This window comes from Hypanus sabinus, chromosome 16 (genome assembly GCF_030144855.1).
Source record: "Hypanus sabinus isolate sHypSab1 chromosome 16, sHypSab1.hap1, whole genome shotgun sequence".
In the NCBI taxonomy this organism is placed as follows: Eukaryota; Metazoa; Chordata; class Chondrichthyes; order Myliobatiformes; family Dasyatidae; genus Hypanus; species Hypanus sabinus.
The window spans coordinates 32,307,068-32,326,185 of NC_082721.1; the positions used below are offsets into that span (position 1 = coordinate 32,307,068).

The following is a 19,118-nucleotide window of genomic DNA, read 5'->3' on the forward strand; positions in this document are numbered from 1 at the left end:
GCGTAGATGACTATGGATTGGAGAAGCTTGGAAAGGAAAAACGGAGGAGTCGAATGTCTTTGGGTGGAGGGGTGGGAGTTGTTGATACAGAGGCTGGGGAGGTGATAAGTGGAGTCAAATGCGGAGTGGATAGGAGGAATGAACAAAGGAAGAAGAAAACTAGGTAACAGGTTAGGTGCGGGGGAGGAGTGCACTGAAATTCCGTTGCCATGGCAAGGCCAAACACAAATTGGGAGAACAACATTTCATGTTCTGCTTGGACAGCTTACAATGCAATAGTATGAACCGTGAATTTTCCAACTTCAGGTAACACACATCTTCTTAATTATCATGCTTAACCACACTCATACTTTAATTATCTATGTTCAACCATCTTGCTGAAAAGTCACAGATCTAAAAACATTATAGACCTGTTTCTCTTTGTGCAGATGCTGTCTAACCCGCTGCAGATATCCATCGTGCTATTTTATTCCAGACTTCCAGGATCCGCAACATTTTATTTTTGGTTTGTACATTACAGAGAGTTGGCTGAGCAATGAAGTTGTTAAGAGCAAACACTAAACCCTTTTTACAAATCTTCCAGTTCTACTTCTGACATTTAGTCATTGGTAAACTTAAAATGTGTTGTATTCCTTCTCAAACACTGTAGCAGGCAGTATTCAACAACCTGTCAATAAGCAATCCAAACTCACAGAGAGCTTCAATCCATCAGTCCCTCTTGATTATTCTATAGAGGCCACGTCATTATGTCACGTTTTCCACGATTGACATAAATGAGGTTATTTGCAGTTACTTCCTACCACAAGTTAATAAGTTAATCAAGTTAACAAAATGACCTTAAAAGAAAAATATATCCCAAGCCCATTTCCTACTCTAGTGGCATGAGTTTGAGACAGCACTTTGCTACCTTACTGAGACAACATAAAAGTAGATTTTGTTTATTATTGTCAATTAGGAAATCACTTTTAATCATGCAGCTCTTTCACTTTCAGAAATGGAGAAGAAAAGAGGTATAATAAAAGTAAAGTTGCATTCATGTTTAAAACTGACTGATTTACAGACGAGGAAATGCCAGAGTTAGCTTGTTTTGTGAAGTGGTACTTTATTGCCTTCTCTGAGTCAGTGTGCTGAAGTAAAGTGAAATCTGCAGCCAAGGTCAGTGCAGCTGCACCCACAGGGAGATGCTGCATGGAAGCCAAGATCACAGCCTAACATAAAGTTCAGACAAACTGCAAGGAATGGGCATTGGGAAAAGAAAGGTGCATCAGTGAGTCTGATCATTCCATAAATGATCAGCGGCTCCACTGACAGGCTTACACATTGTTCTCTGTAAGTGACACAGAATACAGAATGCAGAACAGAACAGCACAGGAAAAGGCCATTCAGCCCTCAAAGGCTGTGCCAGCCCTGATCTAAACCAATCTCATTCGCCTACACATGGTCCCTATCCTCCATTTCCTATCTGCTCACGGATTATTAAATGCCTCTTAAATGTTGCTGTCACATCAGGATCTGCCAACTCCCTTGGCATCACCTTCCAGGCACTTATCACCCTCTGTGTTATCAGTCTCACAGACGACCTTTAAACATTCTCCCTTTCACCTTAAAGTTACGCTCTGCAGTATTTGACACTTCCACCCTTGGAAAAAGACTGACAATCTACACTATCAATGCCTCCGATAATTTAATATACTTCTATCAGCTTGCCCATTCATCTCTGCCCACTCCAGATGAAACAATCCAAGTTTGTCCAGTCTCTCCTTAATACTAATACTGTCTGATCCAAGCAATATCCTTGCTGAACCTTTTCAACAGCATCCCCACAGCCTCTACAACCTTGTGGTGACCAGAAATGCATGCTATGTTCCTAACATGGCCTAACCAAATTTTGACTAAAAGATACAAGAGACGGCAGATGTTGGAATCTGCTGCAATATCTTATATTTGATGCTCCAGCTGATTTTGACATTTATGTCATACACCTTCATCAATTTGTGTAGCCTGTTTTTGGGAGCTATGAACTTGCGACCCAAGGTCCCTCTATACATCAATTTCCTAGGGTTCCTGTCATTTACTTTATACCTCCCTCTTATGTCTGAGCTCTCAAAATGCAACACCTCACCTTTGTCCAGATTAAACTCCACCTGCCATTTCTCTGTCCAGATTTCCAAATGATCTACCTTTGGCTGTCTGATGACTGCCCTCCATACAAACCTGTTTGGTGTACCACGTGACAGTGGCGAGATTTCTCCTAATTTCCACAAGTTCAGGTTTGCCGGGTGAACTATTGACTTGATGTCAAAGACCACCCTAGAATACAGCACAATGCTTATAGTTGGAGCAAGGCCGTGATGAACTCTGCAAGAGAGTGGTCCTGGCAAAGCCCAGACTGGGTGTCAGTCAGCTATTGGGAACAAGCAGCCGTGACAACCATCGACAGCAGGCCAGAGAATATAGATCACAGGATAAAGCAGCAGAAGTGTGACACACCTGCGACTGTGTGGCTAAACACAGCTCCAATGCCATAATCAAGTTTGCTGATGACACCACTGCCATGGGCAGAATCAAAGGTGGTGATGAATCAGCGTACAGCAGGGATATTGAAAACTTGGCTGAGTGGTGTCATAATAACAACATCTCCCTTAATGTCAGCAAGACCAAAGAACCGATTGTAAACTTCAAAAGAGGGAAGCCAGAGGTCCATGAGCCAGTCCTCACTGGAGGATCAGAGGTGGGGAGGGTCAGCAACTTTAAATTCCTGGGTGTTACTATTTCAGAGGACCTGTCCTGAGCCCAGCACCTAAATGCAATTGTGAAGAAAGCATGGCAGTGCCTCTACTCCCTTAGTAGTCTGCGGAGATTCGGCAGCACATCGAGAACTTTGACAGACTTGTATAGATGTGTGGTGAAGGGTGTACTGGCTGGCTACATCATGGCCTGGTATGGAAACACCAATGCCCTTGAACGGAAAATCCTACAAAAGGCAGTGGCTATGGCCCAGTCCATCACAGGTGAAGTCCTCCCCACCACCGAGCACATCTACATGAAAAGTTGTTGCAGGAAAGCAGCATTCAGGGTGTGAGCAGCTGACGCCAAGAAGATTGATAGGCTTGTTAGGAAGCCTGATTTGATTCTGGGGGTGGAACTGGATTCCCCAGTGGTTGTGTCTGAGAGGAGGATGCTGCAGAAGCTATGGAGCATTATAGCCAATCCCTCTCACCCCCTGGATAAATAGAGTAACAGACTGACGCCACTGAGGTGCACCAGTGAACGCCACAGGACATCCTTTCTCCCTGTGGCTATAAGACTCTACAACTCCTCCTCCTTAAGTATATGGCTTCATTGCACATCTGTATTTTGCACTATTACTTTTTAATGCACATTTTGCATTTTGTTTCATACCTCAATGCTTACATTTTGCATTTTAAAGTATATATTTCTTACTGAACAACCTTGCCACAATTTCCTTTGGGCTAAATGAAGTTTTGTCTTATCTTATCTTCATCATCAGAGGTCCCCACCACCCAGCCCATGCCCTCTTCTTGTGACTGCTACCAGGAGGAAGGTACAAGAGCTCCAGAACTTGCACCACTAGGAACAAGAACAGTTACTACCCCTCAACCACCAAGCTCTTGAACAAAAGGGGATAACTACACTCACTTGCCCCCATTGTTGAGATGTTCCCACAACCAATAATCGTACTTTAAGTATATTTTTTGTCACATTATCTCATGTTCTTGCTATTTATTGCTATTTATTTATGTTTACATCTGCACAGTTTGTTGTCTTCTGCATTCTGGTTGATCTTTCATTGATCCTGTTATCGTTACTACTCTTTATATTTGCTGAGTAAGCCCACAGAAAAATGAATCCCCGGGTTGTATATGGCCATATATTTGTACTTTGATAATAAAATTTACTTTGAACTTTGAACTAAGCTTACTCTGCCGATCAATACAATACAATCGCTGTTGATCTAGGCTTCAGCATCATGAGCTACAGTAACTCATCACTATAATCTTTGACTGCTCTTAAGGCTAAAACAAAATCTGTAACTGAATTGAATTTATTTAGCTCCCACAGCCTTCTGGGACAGAGAATTCCACCCTGAAAGAAGGAATTTGTATTATAGATGCATAACCCTTTGAAAGGCTGGCACTGGATAAACTGTACGTGCTTTGCCTGTGAACAAGACGTGAGTAAAATTAGACATCTTTTAACTGCACCATTCTGTTCTTATGAGCTTTCTCCTCTTCAGCCAGTCTTCCCACAGCGCTGTGCTGTGCTACTGATCTCAATCAACATCTTCCTTGCCCTTCTCACTCTTCCTTCTGGCCAGATGCTGCTACAGGACCAGGGACATCATTGCCACATTGCTGGCAGATTCCCGTTCTGAATTTTACCAGCTGGACATCCTGTGACATTCTAGAAGTTGAATAGATTTTAAGGAATCAAGGATTAGGGTAGGGAGTTGACCCCGAGATCAAAGATCAGCAATGACCATACAGAATGCTGGCTTAGCCCTGAGGTGCCAATCTTTTGTTCTTAATTCCTTTCAACTTAGTTTCGCCCATTCACACTGGCAGCAGGGGTACTGGGCATAGGGTAAGTGCTGCCATTTGGCAATATTCATACAGCTTTCCAAGGCCTGGCATGGTAGATGGGCACCTGGGGAAGAGAACACTTTAATTCCATTACAGACGTGAGAAGTAATTGAATCATCACAGAAATAAAACGGAAGGTTGAGATAAGGGTCCAAACTCACAATCCAGCCACAGGGTTTCATCATTGGGAAGAGGTCAAGGGATGCATGTCTGTCCTTCAGCTGTTTGCCAAGAACCACACCAAGCTGTCAAATGCATTATCATGGTGTGGTGATGCTGTGTAACTGAGACACTGATGTCTAGAGGAGAATTATTATCCTGTGGAGAGCCAATACTGCTTCAGCAATCGCACCAAAGCTCCGCAGACTGCGTGCCTGTGGCATACACTATTGATGGAGCCTTAAGCTCACAGAGTGACTGGAGTTGGGGTTCTGATGACAACATTGCTGGTAAGCAATTCATCTCCTCATTGTGGTTAACAGAACGGGCGTGGGATTTCCAGCAGACCTGAACAAAAACATTTCTATCTCAGGAACTTATAATGTCTTTTTTCATATAAAGCAATTTATGCAAATGCAGGATCCGCACAGCAGGTGTATCTGTAACTAAAAAAAAGATATTACAAATTCAGGCAGCAAGTTTTCATCATTATCTGTTTACTCAGCACAGCATCAACACAAGATGAAAATAAAAGTACACTGCAGATATTGGAAATCTGAAATAGAAACTAAAGAAAATGTCGAGAACACTCAGCAGGTCAGGCAGCAAATGCAGAAAGACAAACAATTAACATTTCCGGTCTGAGCTACTTCATTAGAACTAGGAAAGAGATGAAGAGAGTTGGTTTTCAGTAGCTGGTGGGGCTAGGGTGTGGCTGGAACAACTAACTTGTGTTTTCTCTTTCCCATTTCTGATGAAGGGTCTCAGACTGGAAATATTGACCTGTCGTAAATTGGGAGACCGATTCGTCGTGCACCTCTGCTCCATCCGCCAAAAGCAGAAGTACCCGGTTGGCCAACATTTTAATTCCCATTCGCATTCCGACATGTCAGTCCAGAGCTTCCTCGTGTGCCACAATGAGGTCACCATCAGAGGAGAGAAGCAACACCGTATACTCCGTCTGGGTCATCTCTAACCTGATAGCATGAATATCGATTTTTCCTTCCAGTAAAGAAGATTTTCTCTCCCTTTCCCCTCTTCTTCTATTTCCCACTCTGGCCTCTTACCTCTTCTCACCTGCCTATCACCTCCCCCTAGTTTCTCTTTTCCATTCCTTTCTCCTGTGGTCTATTCTCCTCTCCTATCAGATTCCTTCATCTCCAGCCCTTTACCTTTCCCACAAATCCGGCTTCTCCCATCACCTTCCACCTCTCCTTCCTCCCCTCCCTGCACCTTTTTATTCTGGCATCTTCCGCTTTCCCTTGCAGTCCTGAAGAACAGTCTCAGCCCTAAATGTCAACTGTTCATTCATTTCCATGGATGCTGCTTAACCTGCTGTGTTCCTCCAGCATTTTGTGTATGTCACTTTGGATTTCCAGCATCTGTAGAATTTCCAGTGTTTAACATTGACTCTGTTCCTCCTGTACAGATGCAGCTTGACACGCTGAGTGTTTACTGCACTGCGTTTTGTTTTTAAACCAGTGGCAATACCTACACCTGTACCAAAACCAGCACCAAGACAATGGCATTCACACATTCAGCAACACTTGCAAAATTACCTGCACCAATCTCGATACCAGCACCCACAGAAACACCAACACCAACTCCAATGTCAACACATACCAAAACCAGATTAACACTAGCAAAAACAGCAACGTATCAGCTTCCACACCATGAGCAGTGTCAACATAATCACCAGCACCAACCCATCACCACCATCAACCCTAGAACAACTGTTAATGTCAGCACCAACTCAGCTCAAAATCAAAGACACAGAGAAATTGTATTTAACTAGCCGGCAGGGATCTAAAAGGATGCATTAACATCTCCATCAACACCAATACTTGCACAATAATATCTGGGATCTACCTGTTTCTGTTGATAATTGGGAACAGGTAGGTCCGATATATATTAATTTCTAAAAGGCATTTGATAAGGGATCACATTAAAGCTTTTTGCATGATAAGACTGCATGATATTGGGTATGTCATATTAGCAAGAATAGTGAAGTGATGGTTAACAGAAAACAGAGTCAGATAAAAGGGTCATTTCTGGGATGATAATCTATAACAGAAGAAGTGTTTGTAACTAGAAAGAAAACAGCAGCTTTACCAATATTAACACTTGCACTAGTGCCAGCACCTTCACCAGAACCAATACCTCTACCAGCCACATACCTTCACAAGCACTAACACCTTCATCAGTAACACCTTCACAAGCAACACCTTCACCAGAACCAATACCTCTACCAGCCACATACCTTCACAAGCACTAACACCTTCATCAGTAACAACACCTTCACCAGCAACACCAACACCAACACCTTCACCAGCAACACCAACACCAACTCCTTCACCAGAAACACCAACACCAACTCCTTCACCAGAAACACCAACACCAACTCCTTCACCAGTGCCAGCACCATCACCAAGTGAGCAGTCAGTGAGTTGGCGAATAGAATATAATGGGGAACAATGTGTGATTATTTTCTGAGAAAGAACAAATGAAAGAGAAGATTATTATTTAAACCAAGCACAAAATGTTATGGTACAAAAGGATTTGGAGGTCTAGGTACATGAAATACAGAATGTTAGCATGCAGGTTCAGCAAGTAACTAGGGAGGCTAATGAAATCATTGCCAGTACCAGCAAAGATACCAGCTTCTGCACCAATAAAAGCCCCAACACCAATGCTAACACACAAATGGGCAGCAGTGCCAACACTAACACCAAATGCATCCACATCAACACCAGCACCAAACACAATACCAACAATATCACCAACATCAGAAGTGGCACAGGTAGTCACAAAAAAACAACATATGCTGCTACACATTCACAAGGAATCCTGTAAATGCCAGCTGTCCTGAGTCCCAGGTCATCTTTGGCCCACATAAACTATGACGTGTGCTTCCTTATGGCTTTGTGAATGGTGTTGTTGAGATACAAGTCAGTGCGAGTGGGCTTCTGATGGACACCGTGCACAAGGTTACCATCCCGCTTCCATCGTATGTCCAGGAACGGGAGGCACCCATTCATCTTCTGGATCCTTTTTCACCTTCTATCACTTGAGAATTTTTTTCAGTGAACACCTGGGCGTTTTTCCACATTGCTGGGTGGATGCCAGTGTAATAATTGCACTGAAAAATCTCATTTAGAGACACAGTAAATTCTGGAACATGGGCTCTCTTGTTGTCTTGCTTCATGCACAGCTTTCATCGACTGTTTTGATATCACATGGACTGAACTGTCCAAACTGTCCTGAAGTTCCCAGGAAGAACCCAAGGTGCTTCGAACTTCTGACTAAACGTAGTTGGGAAGATTCAGGACTCACATGCTGGGCACACCCAATTTGAGGAGGGGAATGCTCCTGGAATCCGTTTCATTCTCCTTCACGACAAGATTCGTCAGGGCTGCCCAGCTTTGCCCTGATGTGTTAGTTGTGTTACTTAGCTCTGACTAATACATGCTGTTTAGCATGATGTAATCCTGTAGTCCAACAGCGTATGCTGGGTATGGCTGGCAAGTCCTTAGGCACTCCTCATTGAACCAGGTTGGTTCCCTAGCTTGACAGAAATGTTACAATGATCTATATGCCTGACAGTTTGCACTGGTGTACATTTCTGCTGACATCCTACAGTATCTCTGCTGCAAGCTGCCAGAGTTCTTTTGCACATTGGTTGTATGTCAGTCTTTATTTAGGCAAAGTTTTCATAAATTCCATTGCATTTCTTTAAATGCCTGCAAGCAAATGAACCTCAAAGTAGCCTATAGTAACATATAGATACATTGATTACAAATTTACTTTGACTTTGACCTTGACGCCTAGCTGGTGGTGACATACTGCATAATGGAGCTTGTGTTAGGTGTAAACTCGGGACTTTGTTCTCCACAAGACTGTGTGATGATCACTTCTATGAATGCCATGATCTTGCCTGAGACTCGAATGCCCAGTGACATCCTTGAACACTGCTCAGGGAGTTCCCCTCAAGGATGAAATTGAATGGGAACTAGACTGTGATCAAATCCCAGGAAAAGGGCTTCAAGAATACAAGTCATTTGAAAATGAGGAGTTGCTGAAATGAGAGTTAAGAAAATAGAGGAGGGAGAACACCTTAGTTTGGAATGCAGAATAGAGCTTTGCAGAGCAGTGGCCCAGAACAATATGTGGAAGATCTGGCTCAGGGTGGAGTTTGTGTTAAGTTTGGTGAGCTTAGTTGACAATTATCCTTAACATCTTGGCTGAGCAAGATGTCCAACTGCTGGTCACTCCCTGCAGAAAGTATATGTGAATGAAGTGATATGCAGTCATGTTCAGTGTGATGTCTCTGTGAGCTAGATGGAGAGATGGAGGGCTCATATTGAAAGTATTCATGCCCACTGGAGTGGAAGCAGGTCAAGCTCAATCCCAAGGGTCTGCCTAAAAAGAAGACGCCGTTGAAGTTAAATATTCTTCCGTGCCTCATGCAGAAAGTCAAACGCCGAGGGCAGCGTAGCAGATAGCACAATTGCTTTACAGAGCCTGCTCAATTCCCGCCACTATCTGTAAGGAGCTTATACGTTCTCCCCGTGACAGTGTGGGTTTCCTCTAGGCACTCCGGTTTCCTCCCACATTCCAAAGACATACAGTTAGGGTTAGTGAGTTGTGGGCATGCTACGTTTGCTGCCAGAAGTCTAGCGGTCCTTGCGGGCTGCCCAACACAATCCCTGCTGATTTGATTTCACCTAATTGACACATTTCACTATATGTTTTGATGTTTCAATGTACATGTGATAAACAAAGTTAACCTTTAAAAATAGCATTTTTCAAAAGCCACAAAGTAATTTGGAGGCTAAAATAATTATTTTCAGACCAATGCATTTAAATTCATAAATTATTGTGAAGGCCAGCATTAAAAGGAGCTAGCTATGAGGAGAGTGCAACTCAAATGGCTGCAATTATTTCAGTTTGGGAAGTGGGCCTGTCCCAGTGTGGGCTAAGTAGAGAATACTTCATTTTCAGCTTTAAAATAGGTTTGGTTTTGTTTTCCAATGGGCAGATTTCAGTTGTATAAACTGAAGGCAAGTTGATAAATCAATCAAAGGACCCTCTGGAAAATCCTGGCAGTTCTGGACAATGGTCCTCACTCTCTGCATGCCACCTTGGCTGAACAGAGGAGCACGTTCAGTAATAGACTAAGACAACTGCGCTGCTCCAAAGAGCACTGTATGAGGTTATTCCTACCCTTGGCCATCAGGCTCTTTAATGAGTCAACCTATTGCCAGGAGGTGATCTTGTAATCTTTGACTTGTAAATCTTGTACACCTTATTTTTAAGGTAACTTGTTTTTATTCTTTCTTACTTCTCTTCTAATATTTGTATATCTGTGCACTTGTAATGCTACTGTGGCACTGTAATTGCCTTTGGGATCAATGAAGTGTCTATCTGTCTAAATAAATGACCATACAATTTTCATCCAGTTCCTTTGATGCTGACCACCTCTTAAGTTTTATTACTGTAAGTTCCTCAAATACTTTGCCACATTCACAAGTGGAATTCCAATTTGCCTTCTTGAAACCAAGTTTTTAATTTGCCTTTAACGGCCCCATCTCCTTGGGATGATCCCGTACTGGCCACTGAACCTAGAGAACATGAGCCCAGTGCTCCTTCACTCCATTTTAAAATATTTTCGTTTATAGAGCCTTAGAGTAATTCAGCACTCAAACAGGTTCTCTGGCTGAGCGTAACCATGGCAACCCTCACACGCCCATTTTCACTGATCCTACGCTAATCACACTTTATTTTCCACACGCTCCCATCTGCCTCTAGATTCACATCTGAATACTAGGGCTAATTTACAGAGGCTACGAGTCCACCGATTTGTATTCCTTCTGGGATTTAAGAGGAATCTGGAGTTCTAAGGACAATCTACACGGCCACAGGGAAAATATGCAAACTCCACACACACACACACACACACACACACACACACACACACACACACACACACACATACACACACACATACATACACACACACACACACACACACACACACATACGGACAGTATTGGAGGATCGAACGCAGGTTACTTGGGCGCTGGAGCTATGAGGCAGCAGCTTAACAGCTACATCACTATGCAGCCCCTATTATATTTGTTTTCCTCTTAATCCTCTGAAAACTGCTGAACTCCTCAATTTGGAGTGAGCAGTAAATTTCATTAACCTTCTTCTAATCCCGAAGTCATCACCATTTACACATATGAAAACAAATTGTACTTACAACGCATCATTACCATAGTAGAACTGCCCACTCCTAAAGAGTTACATCGATCAGAATTTGACATCAAGCCACAGAAGGTGACATCAGAAGTGGTAACCAAAGCTTTATCAATTCGGAAGGAGAAGTAAAGGAGCTGAAAAGTTCAGGGAAAATTGCAGAGAGTCAGGGCCACTGAAAATACAGCAAAACTGATGGAGCAATTAAAATCTGCAATGCACAAGGTGCCAAATTTGGAGGAGCAAGGATATCTCAAAGGCCTGTCAGGTTGGAGGACACTACAGTAGATAAAGAAGAACATCTGCAGAATCTCTTGTGTCTCCGATTACGGCTACTTTTGCACACTATTTGTGATTTCATTCCACCATATCACAATTGTACCTGTCACTTGCTGGCCCGTCAATGCCTCCTCAGTCTATTTTAAAATAGAATTTATGACAAAGTTTCACCCATATTTGGAATTAGCAGGAAATTTCAATGCTGTTCCCTCATATCTTAACTCACCATCAAATACGCATCAGTGAGCCAAAATCAAAGTGTCGAAGGTCCCCACGCGTGTGACTTTTCATATCTTTCCAATTACTTTTTAATCTTAACCTCTGCGTTCTGCATTCCAAACATTTCTCTATTAATATGGTCATCTACCTTGCACCTGGAAGTTTTATGTGTGCACTCCAGCTCTCTAGAGTCAACAGCTGGCTTCGGAACAAGAGCACTCGTTCGAAACCCTCATCTGCCGAATGAAGTTGTGCCGTGTTTCCCATTAAAATCAGACTGGTCTTTTAGACTGTATAATGACTTTGCTTTGCCAACTGCAAGGCAGCTTTGGTGAAGTGCCAACCCTCTCACCAAATACTGCATAATTGGAGACAAGAGGCTACTAGCAAAACAAAACAAAAATCTACATGCTCTCCAAAACAAAAAGTGCTAGATTTTGTTTGGAACAGCAGCGTATGCACGTCACTCACTTGGTTGCAAATCTACCCACTTATCTCGCGTTTCAGTCTGTACAAGATCTGGGTACTTGCCTGCGGAGTGTAGGTACCACCACAACTTGCTGAAATAGACCGCACGCTGCCCAGCTCCCAGAGCTTCTGGATGCAACAGCACAGGCAGGATTTGAGAGGACGATGAAGCCTTGTGGAAGATGGTATAAATAACAAAGTTATTAACATGAGTTCAAAACTGGTCTAATCCTACAAAGCACTTAATTGATTCTAACACTGATAAAGGATTTGAAAACATATTGCAATATTCATTCAATGCTGCCTAATTGATAGAAGGATTTTGTATTACACTGTATCTGTAATTACAAGCAGAGTTAGCACCATGGTAAATACATTCTTCTCCACCTATCTCAACTGACATTAGAGTTAACAATCCCATGCATCAAACCTGGAGATTAAATCACTGCTCAATGTGTTGATGCAACAGATGGCATTTGAAGGCTGGCTTTTGTAATTGGTTTTACTGGACCAAGCCATTTATTTAAGCGTCACTGTCCACTCCCACTGCAATGGGAGTCCAGGATCTTCAATCACTCCAAGATGTTTAAATCTCAGAGTACCAAGTAACCTCAGCCAGCAGTCCCAGAGACAATACATGCTGTGCTGATCTCAGCAGACCTGTCAGCTTGAAAATGATATTAAATATCGGCACTTCTCCCATATGACGAATAAGCTCTACAAATACCATCTGAAGTCAAAAGAGGGGGAGCAAATCATTTTGCTAAGTATTAATAATGTAAGGGACACCATGATATTCTGGCCCACAAGTCAAGTATCTTTCAGATTCAGTTTGTCAACATTCCATATTTTTAAGAAGCCCAAAATGCTATTACCCAACATTTTTACTGTTTTAAAAAAAGGAAATGTGGCAAACACTCAGCAGGCTCAGCAACATCTCTGGAAAGAGAAACAGAGGTAACATTTCAGATCTGAGAGAGTTTCTCATTCCACAGAAAATCTTCCAGCTCTGAATAATTTTATTCCAGATTTCCCGCATCTGCAAGTTTGCTTTCATTTGTATTTTTGTACTTTTTAGGTTAATTATTATAATTATTATTATAATTGCGTCCATTCCTCTATGTGAATCCGAACAGTAAATATATTCAAGGTATTTGGCCATGAAGAGCCACCACTTTTTCTCAGTTGAGCTCCACAGGAACACACTGGTGGGTAGCAATCAGAAGCAAGAATCCTTCCATCAAGTCATCCCCAAGTGCTCTGCTAGGAACTAACTAACTCAAGATATACTGAGGGTTACACTTAGTACCCATCAAAGGGTACCTCTGACAAAGCTGTCATTCCACAGGTTTGAGTTTGGAAAATCAGTGAGTTAGACCCAAGCTCCCTGGCTTTTCATGTACAAAATCCCATCATGATGCTCCACACCTCACCCCACTTGCTTATATCAACCAAGTTCAAATTCAAGCTGTAATAGCGAGGTCAAGGGTTAAACAACACCATTCCAATCGGACCATCCACTTACGGAGAAAAGAAACAATGACTGGCCACGCAGAAACGTGTGTTATAGCAACACATCACGGCAACCAAATGGCTTCTCGATGTGAGAGGAAATATGCCTACAAAAATACCAAAGACATCTAAATTTGTAGATAATTACTCCCACCCTGTGACCAGCCTCGCTGGCCCACATTGTCTGCCACTTTCTTTAGACATTGGCTGCTTATCGATAAAGAGGTTAATTCCAGTTGTAAAGGCAGATTCAATGCGATGAGTAAATGGGTTCCAGCTAACAACACAGGACTTTGTTTCAGATTTAAAATGAGCACGAAACAGCCAGAAGGTTAGTACCCGTTGACTGCAAATCAACCCACCTGAGATTTTGAGCCAAGCTGATCCTGCCTGAGTTCCTGGTCACAAAGCAAGCACACATTCCGTTCACAGAACTATTTTTAATCAGCAAACATCATTCTGATGCCACTTATTCCACGGATTCACTCCGAACGATATTGGGGTTAAATTTCCCCCACACTTTTCACGTAAACACATTTCAGAAAATTAGAAGATTTCACCCCCAAATTAAAATTATAAAAACCTTTGAACTGGAAGTATCCAGATTGAAGCTTTCTACACTTAAAGCCGATGAAGAAAGATGATATGATAATGGACCGGGGAGTATTATTCCCTAAACCCACCTGGTTTTAACGCAGCAGCCGTTATTTCTTCAGTGGCAGTGAGCAGAGCCTTGCCCAGTCTGTACTGTGGCACTCAGTATGGGCAAAAAGGTTTGAAAAATTCAGGCGTAGTGTTCAGAAAAACACACACACATACACCAGATACACGACAGTGATGAGAAAGCAGTAATCCTGGGCATCAGACCACAATGATCACCCACTCAGACTTCAGACTGACCACTTATGATGCCAATTACACTCCTGAGTGACATTCGCCATTCTACCCCCAGCACCCACTGGTCTATTAGTTCAATAACTGTATTCACTCAGCTACCAGCCCCAGCAAAGATCTGGCAGTTCCCTGGTAGGGAAGCAGGTTACTATTAGCAAACCTACTCAGTTCCCATCTGAACCCAACCCCACAGTGATGTTGTACAAAGGCTAGGTGATTGGAGACTGTCACCGTTCTCGCAAAGGTTTAAAGTATAAGGTAACGTGGACTGTTTGTTCCTGAACTAGAAAATAATCCGCATAAAGGAAGTTAGATATGAAAATCTCACCTTAATCGTCTTTATACTTCGCCACTAAGTTTGATGAGAAAAGAAATCCAGGAATCGCCAGATGGCAACAGTGTGAAGACAGGACACCGCCTACCAACAGCCTGAGCGAATACAGCTCCAGCCAGTTCTAGATATATATATATATATTTTTAAAACAGGCGATTACATCCACACTCCAGTCCCGCCGGATCCCGAGGCTGTTGGTTTTAACCCGGTCATTGCATGGGATTCCGGCGGCTTGTTCCTGGTAGTTCCATGCTGGGAACTGTTGATTCCCGCGGCTCCGGCTCGGTGCTTTTACACACGGAGATCCGCAAAGCGTTGGCAGCTCCGGCAGCCGGAGCGGCAGCGCCCGCACAACCGAGCGAACTCTACAGGTTCTGTGTCCGGCGCCGCTTCCACTCACTGCGCCGGCCTCTTTGTGCCTTTCACACCACGTCCCGGTTCCGCTCTATTCGAACCAAATTGGACCGCCGTGCCGGGAAAGCGGGCGAACCATGACAACCAAAGAGAGATGGCTGGCGAGCCTACCAACATGTCAGTTTTTGCATCACAATGTCTCGATGCTGTGGAACGAAGAATGGAAAATACACTTGCACCCTGGTTACATATTCACACAACGGATTGCTAAGAACAGTGAAGTTATTTATCGAAAAAAATAGCGTTCAAAGGATTAATTGTGAATTGTTTGTTACTCATTGAATGATGTCAGTTTCTTAACGCCACAGTTAGATAAAGTGCTAAAATGCATTGAAAGTCATTGATCATTAAGCAATTATCTGGCCAGCAAACGCTATCCACAATCGGTTAGTTATTCTCGCGTTAAAATAGTCAGCAGGTCAGTCAGCAGCCGTGGAGGGAAAGTAATGCTCAGACTTCAAAGTCCATAATGTTTCATCAAGTCAAGTTTACTGTCATTTAGCTTATGTACGTGTATATAATGTATATAACCATATAGAAAATGGATATAGAAACGAGTCAACATTTCTCCGAACCAGTGCGTAAAACACAGTAGTGCTTATAACACACGGTAACTTATGAAGGTAAGAATAAAATCTACAGATGAACCGCACATAAATAACAAATTGAACCGCATAATTAAACACTGTAAGGTACGGAACAGGTTAACCAGTGACACTTCGAATGTGATGCGGCAGGGAGTTCAGAAGCCTGTAGCCTGAACAAAGAAACTGCTCCCCACCCTGACCGTTCTTGTCTTTATGCATCCAAGTCTCCAGCCTGATGGCAGAGTCAAAGAGCTTGCTCGATGGATGGGTGGGATGTTAAGCTTTTCTCTGATGTTTTGGAGAAATGTGTGAACGACATTCATGGATGGAAACCAAGTACAATCTCAAGTTTTTGCCTTGAGATTTCATCAGATTTGACCTGCACACTAACAGGGGTGGATATTTAGCACTTACCGCATGGTGATACTGCCACGTCATACCACCAGCCATTACATCACCCAGCTGCCCACAGGTCCCTATATCGGTGGCAGGACTTCCCAGCAGCTCTTCAGATTTTCACCAGATTTGGGAGGTGGAGGCATGGGATGAAGTATCATACTGTGTCTTACCTTCCTGCACCTCAAAGAAACTGAAGAATTGATCAGCTTCTTCAGCCACTCAAGTGAATCATGTTTGATCAATACCATTTCCTCAACATTGCTCTAGATTCCTTGATGCTACTGATGAGCTTAATAATAATTTGTGTGCCCAGAATCCTGCTCCACCCCTTCCATAGATCAATGATGTTTTGTGTTGAAATACTGCACTGGGTCCTTTTTACTTTTCCGGATTCCAGCATCCCCGTAGACCCCAGTGTATCCATGGTGATTGCCAAAGCCCACGTTCTTCTATGCAGAGTCTGGCATTTTTCCCAGTGCTGTTCTTGCTTGAGAAACAGTCAACATCTTTTCTTAAGCATTGTGACGCATTGGGGAAATGGGGCTCATAATGTTGCAGTAGATCAACAGAAATGCACACATTTCTGTAGCAGCTTTCAAGTACCTATCAATACATTACAAAATTTTTAGAGACCAGGAAGAACTCTTGAAGTGTAGTCACAATTACCTTCTCTTTTTCATCAGCAGCCCCTTTGCATCAAAGGCGTCTTGTTTCCAAATCTGTGTTTCCAGAGTCTGGTGTTGGGAATGCAAGCAATGTGATTTGCCCATCAGAGTTGAATGAGCCTCAGAGCTAAGGATATTCGTCTGGGAGAGGATACTGATCATAGTTTATGTATCCTGTCTGTGAATTTGAAGGATGATGTCAAGGTAGCATCAATGGTATCTCACCAATGTTTGAGATGCCTTCCGTAGGTAGTCAATGTCTCAGAAGTACATAGAGCGGAGGAGATCACTGTTACTCAGTAGACCACAAGCTTTATCCTGCATTTGAGATCTTCAAACCTCCTTTTTCCACAGATTCTGCATGTGCATTGGAGGTGATAGTGGATTTCGACATCAATCCCTGCCTTGACTGAGAAGCGGCCCTTCAGTCCGGTCCATGTTCTCATGGATTTTTATTGGATGGAGTTGTATATAGGAGGCAGCTTGGGAGAAGACCTCTGTTTTGTGGATGTCCAATGAGGCTCATCAAATGAACAGTATCTTGGACCTCCACCACTAATGTGGTCTTATGCAAGTGTATTCTGCATTCTGAAGTTCAAGTATTAAGATTGGGTGACCTTGATTCTGGAGTGGAGGCAACATTGTAATAAGCCACTGTGGCCATGCAGGAAAATCAGCAGCCAATTGGGATATAGCAAGTGTCCATGCACAGTAAGTTAATAATAGCTAAGTGATTGATTTTGGTGCTACTGACAAAAGGATAAATATTGGCCATGATACCAACACTTCAAGGTGCTGCGTTATCAGAGAGAGCAAACAGGGTGGCAATTAGTTGGAAGAAACATTTCAAACATTCCCACAACACCACCCTGGAGTGTAACCTAGGTTAAATACAAGTGGATCGGCCCAGGTAGATATGCAATCAGTCATTTTTGAATCCAACCATCATCCTGTTCTCTTAATCCTAAATTATAAATGTAAGGTCTGTACTTGCTTGAAAAATACAACATTCTTGACCCAAATCAATAGAGAAATATTGAATTATGGGCCAGACTTATTGTAAGGTACTCCTCAGATCACAATCTTTCAGACTGATTGAATATTGCACAATGCAAGGCAGCATGAATGCACATGATTAAAAATAAGTCAATATCAGACAACAGATCGTGACAATATTATATGAACTGTGACGCTCAAAGTGACATATAACAATATAAATAGAAGCAGTATTCAATTTCTGCAGGGATTTCCTGCTCTCTGACTTTAACTTTCACACAATATTAGCACAAACCCTCTGGAAACGGGATGCTTGACAGGAACAAAAATAAGCTTTAGTTGTGCAGAAACTTCAAAATGGTAAAATGTTGTGAAGTGCTTCAAAGGAACATTTTCAATCAACTACTGCCAAACTTTTATCAGTTTAGGTAACCAAATCAAGATGAATAGTGCAAGGTGTGTAGGAGACATTGGAATGTTATAGGGTTAAAAAGATAAATTTGGCTAGATAACTTTAGTTGGAGAGTTAAATAAATGTTTACCACAAAAAGAAGCCATTTGTCCTGTTAATTCTGCAATGATGCTTTCAATGGTTAATCTTGTGGATCCCGCTGCTCCAGTTCTTTTCACATCTCCCTATGTTACTTTTAACCATCATGTAACTATGCAGTTCTTCAAGGAAGTCTACCATTGAATCAATAGCTCCCAGCCAATTAAGCAGTGCCCTTGGAGTCCTAACTTCTTCTTGCATAAGGAGGTTTTCCTCATGTCATTCTGCTTCTGTTTTCAGTCATCTTCAGCTTGTGTCCTCTGATTATTCAAATCATTAGTCACTGGAAGAAGCTTCTTTTTATTTTACTCCAGCTAAGCCCTTCATAATTGTGAAAGGTACTACAAAACCTCATCTTAACATTTACCACTTTATAACCTTAACTCCAGCTGCTGTTACCTGTCCACATTATCATAATCCTGTACTCTAAGAGCCAGTCTAGTCGATCTTTTCTGAACCCTCTCCAATTCCTAGTCATCTATTTCTGCGCTTCATTGATGCATTGTAAGAAATGTGTTTTGCCATGTACCTGAGGGTTGTGATAAGATGGTGCATTTTATAATACCTGAAATATATAGACAGCATATAATTTTTGAGGTGATTGACTGATACTTGGGATTGGTTGCAGATATTAGCTTATTTTGAACAATTTCACTGTTCTGTGTGTTTTTCATACATTGCATGAGATCTTTATCTTTGAGCTGAATGACTGGTGGATTGTATGATTGGCAGAGGATTCAGATCTGTGTTCCTGGATTAATCTACCAAACATGCCACACA

The 19,118-nt window shown here is 42.4% G+C and overlaps 1 protein-coding gene across 2 annotated transcripts in view; it reads right to left on the reverse strand.

Annotated features, from left to right (window-relative positions):
• The window catches only part of LOC132405811 (cortexin-1-like), a 69,904-nt gene that overhangs the window by 12,827 nt on the left and 37,959 nt on the right, over positions 1-19,118 (reverse strand). The window contains exons 1-2 of one of the 2 annotated variants that reach the window (XM_059990810.1): positions 14,722-14,899; positions 12,051-12,159 (exon numbers count right to left, since the gene is read on the reverse strand). The gene's annotated coding sequence lies outside the window, so the exon portion shown is untranslated. Of the gene's footprint in view, positions 1-12,050; positions 12,160-14,721; positions 14,900-19,118 lie in introns of those variants that run through there. The other variant, XM_059990809.1, reaches the window with a different exon arrangement.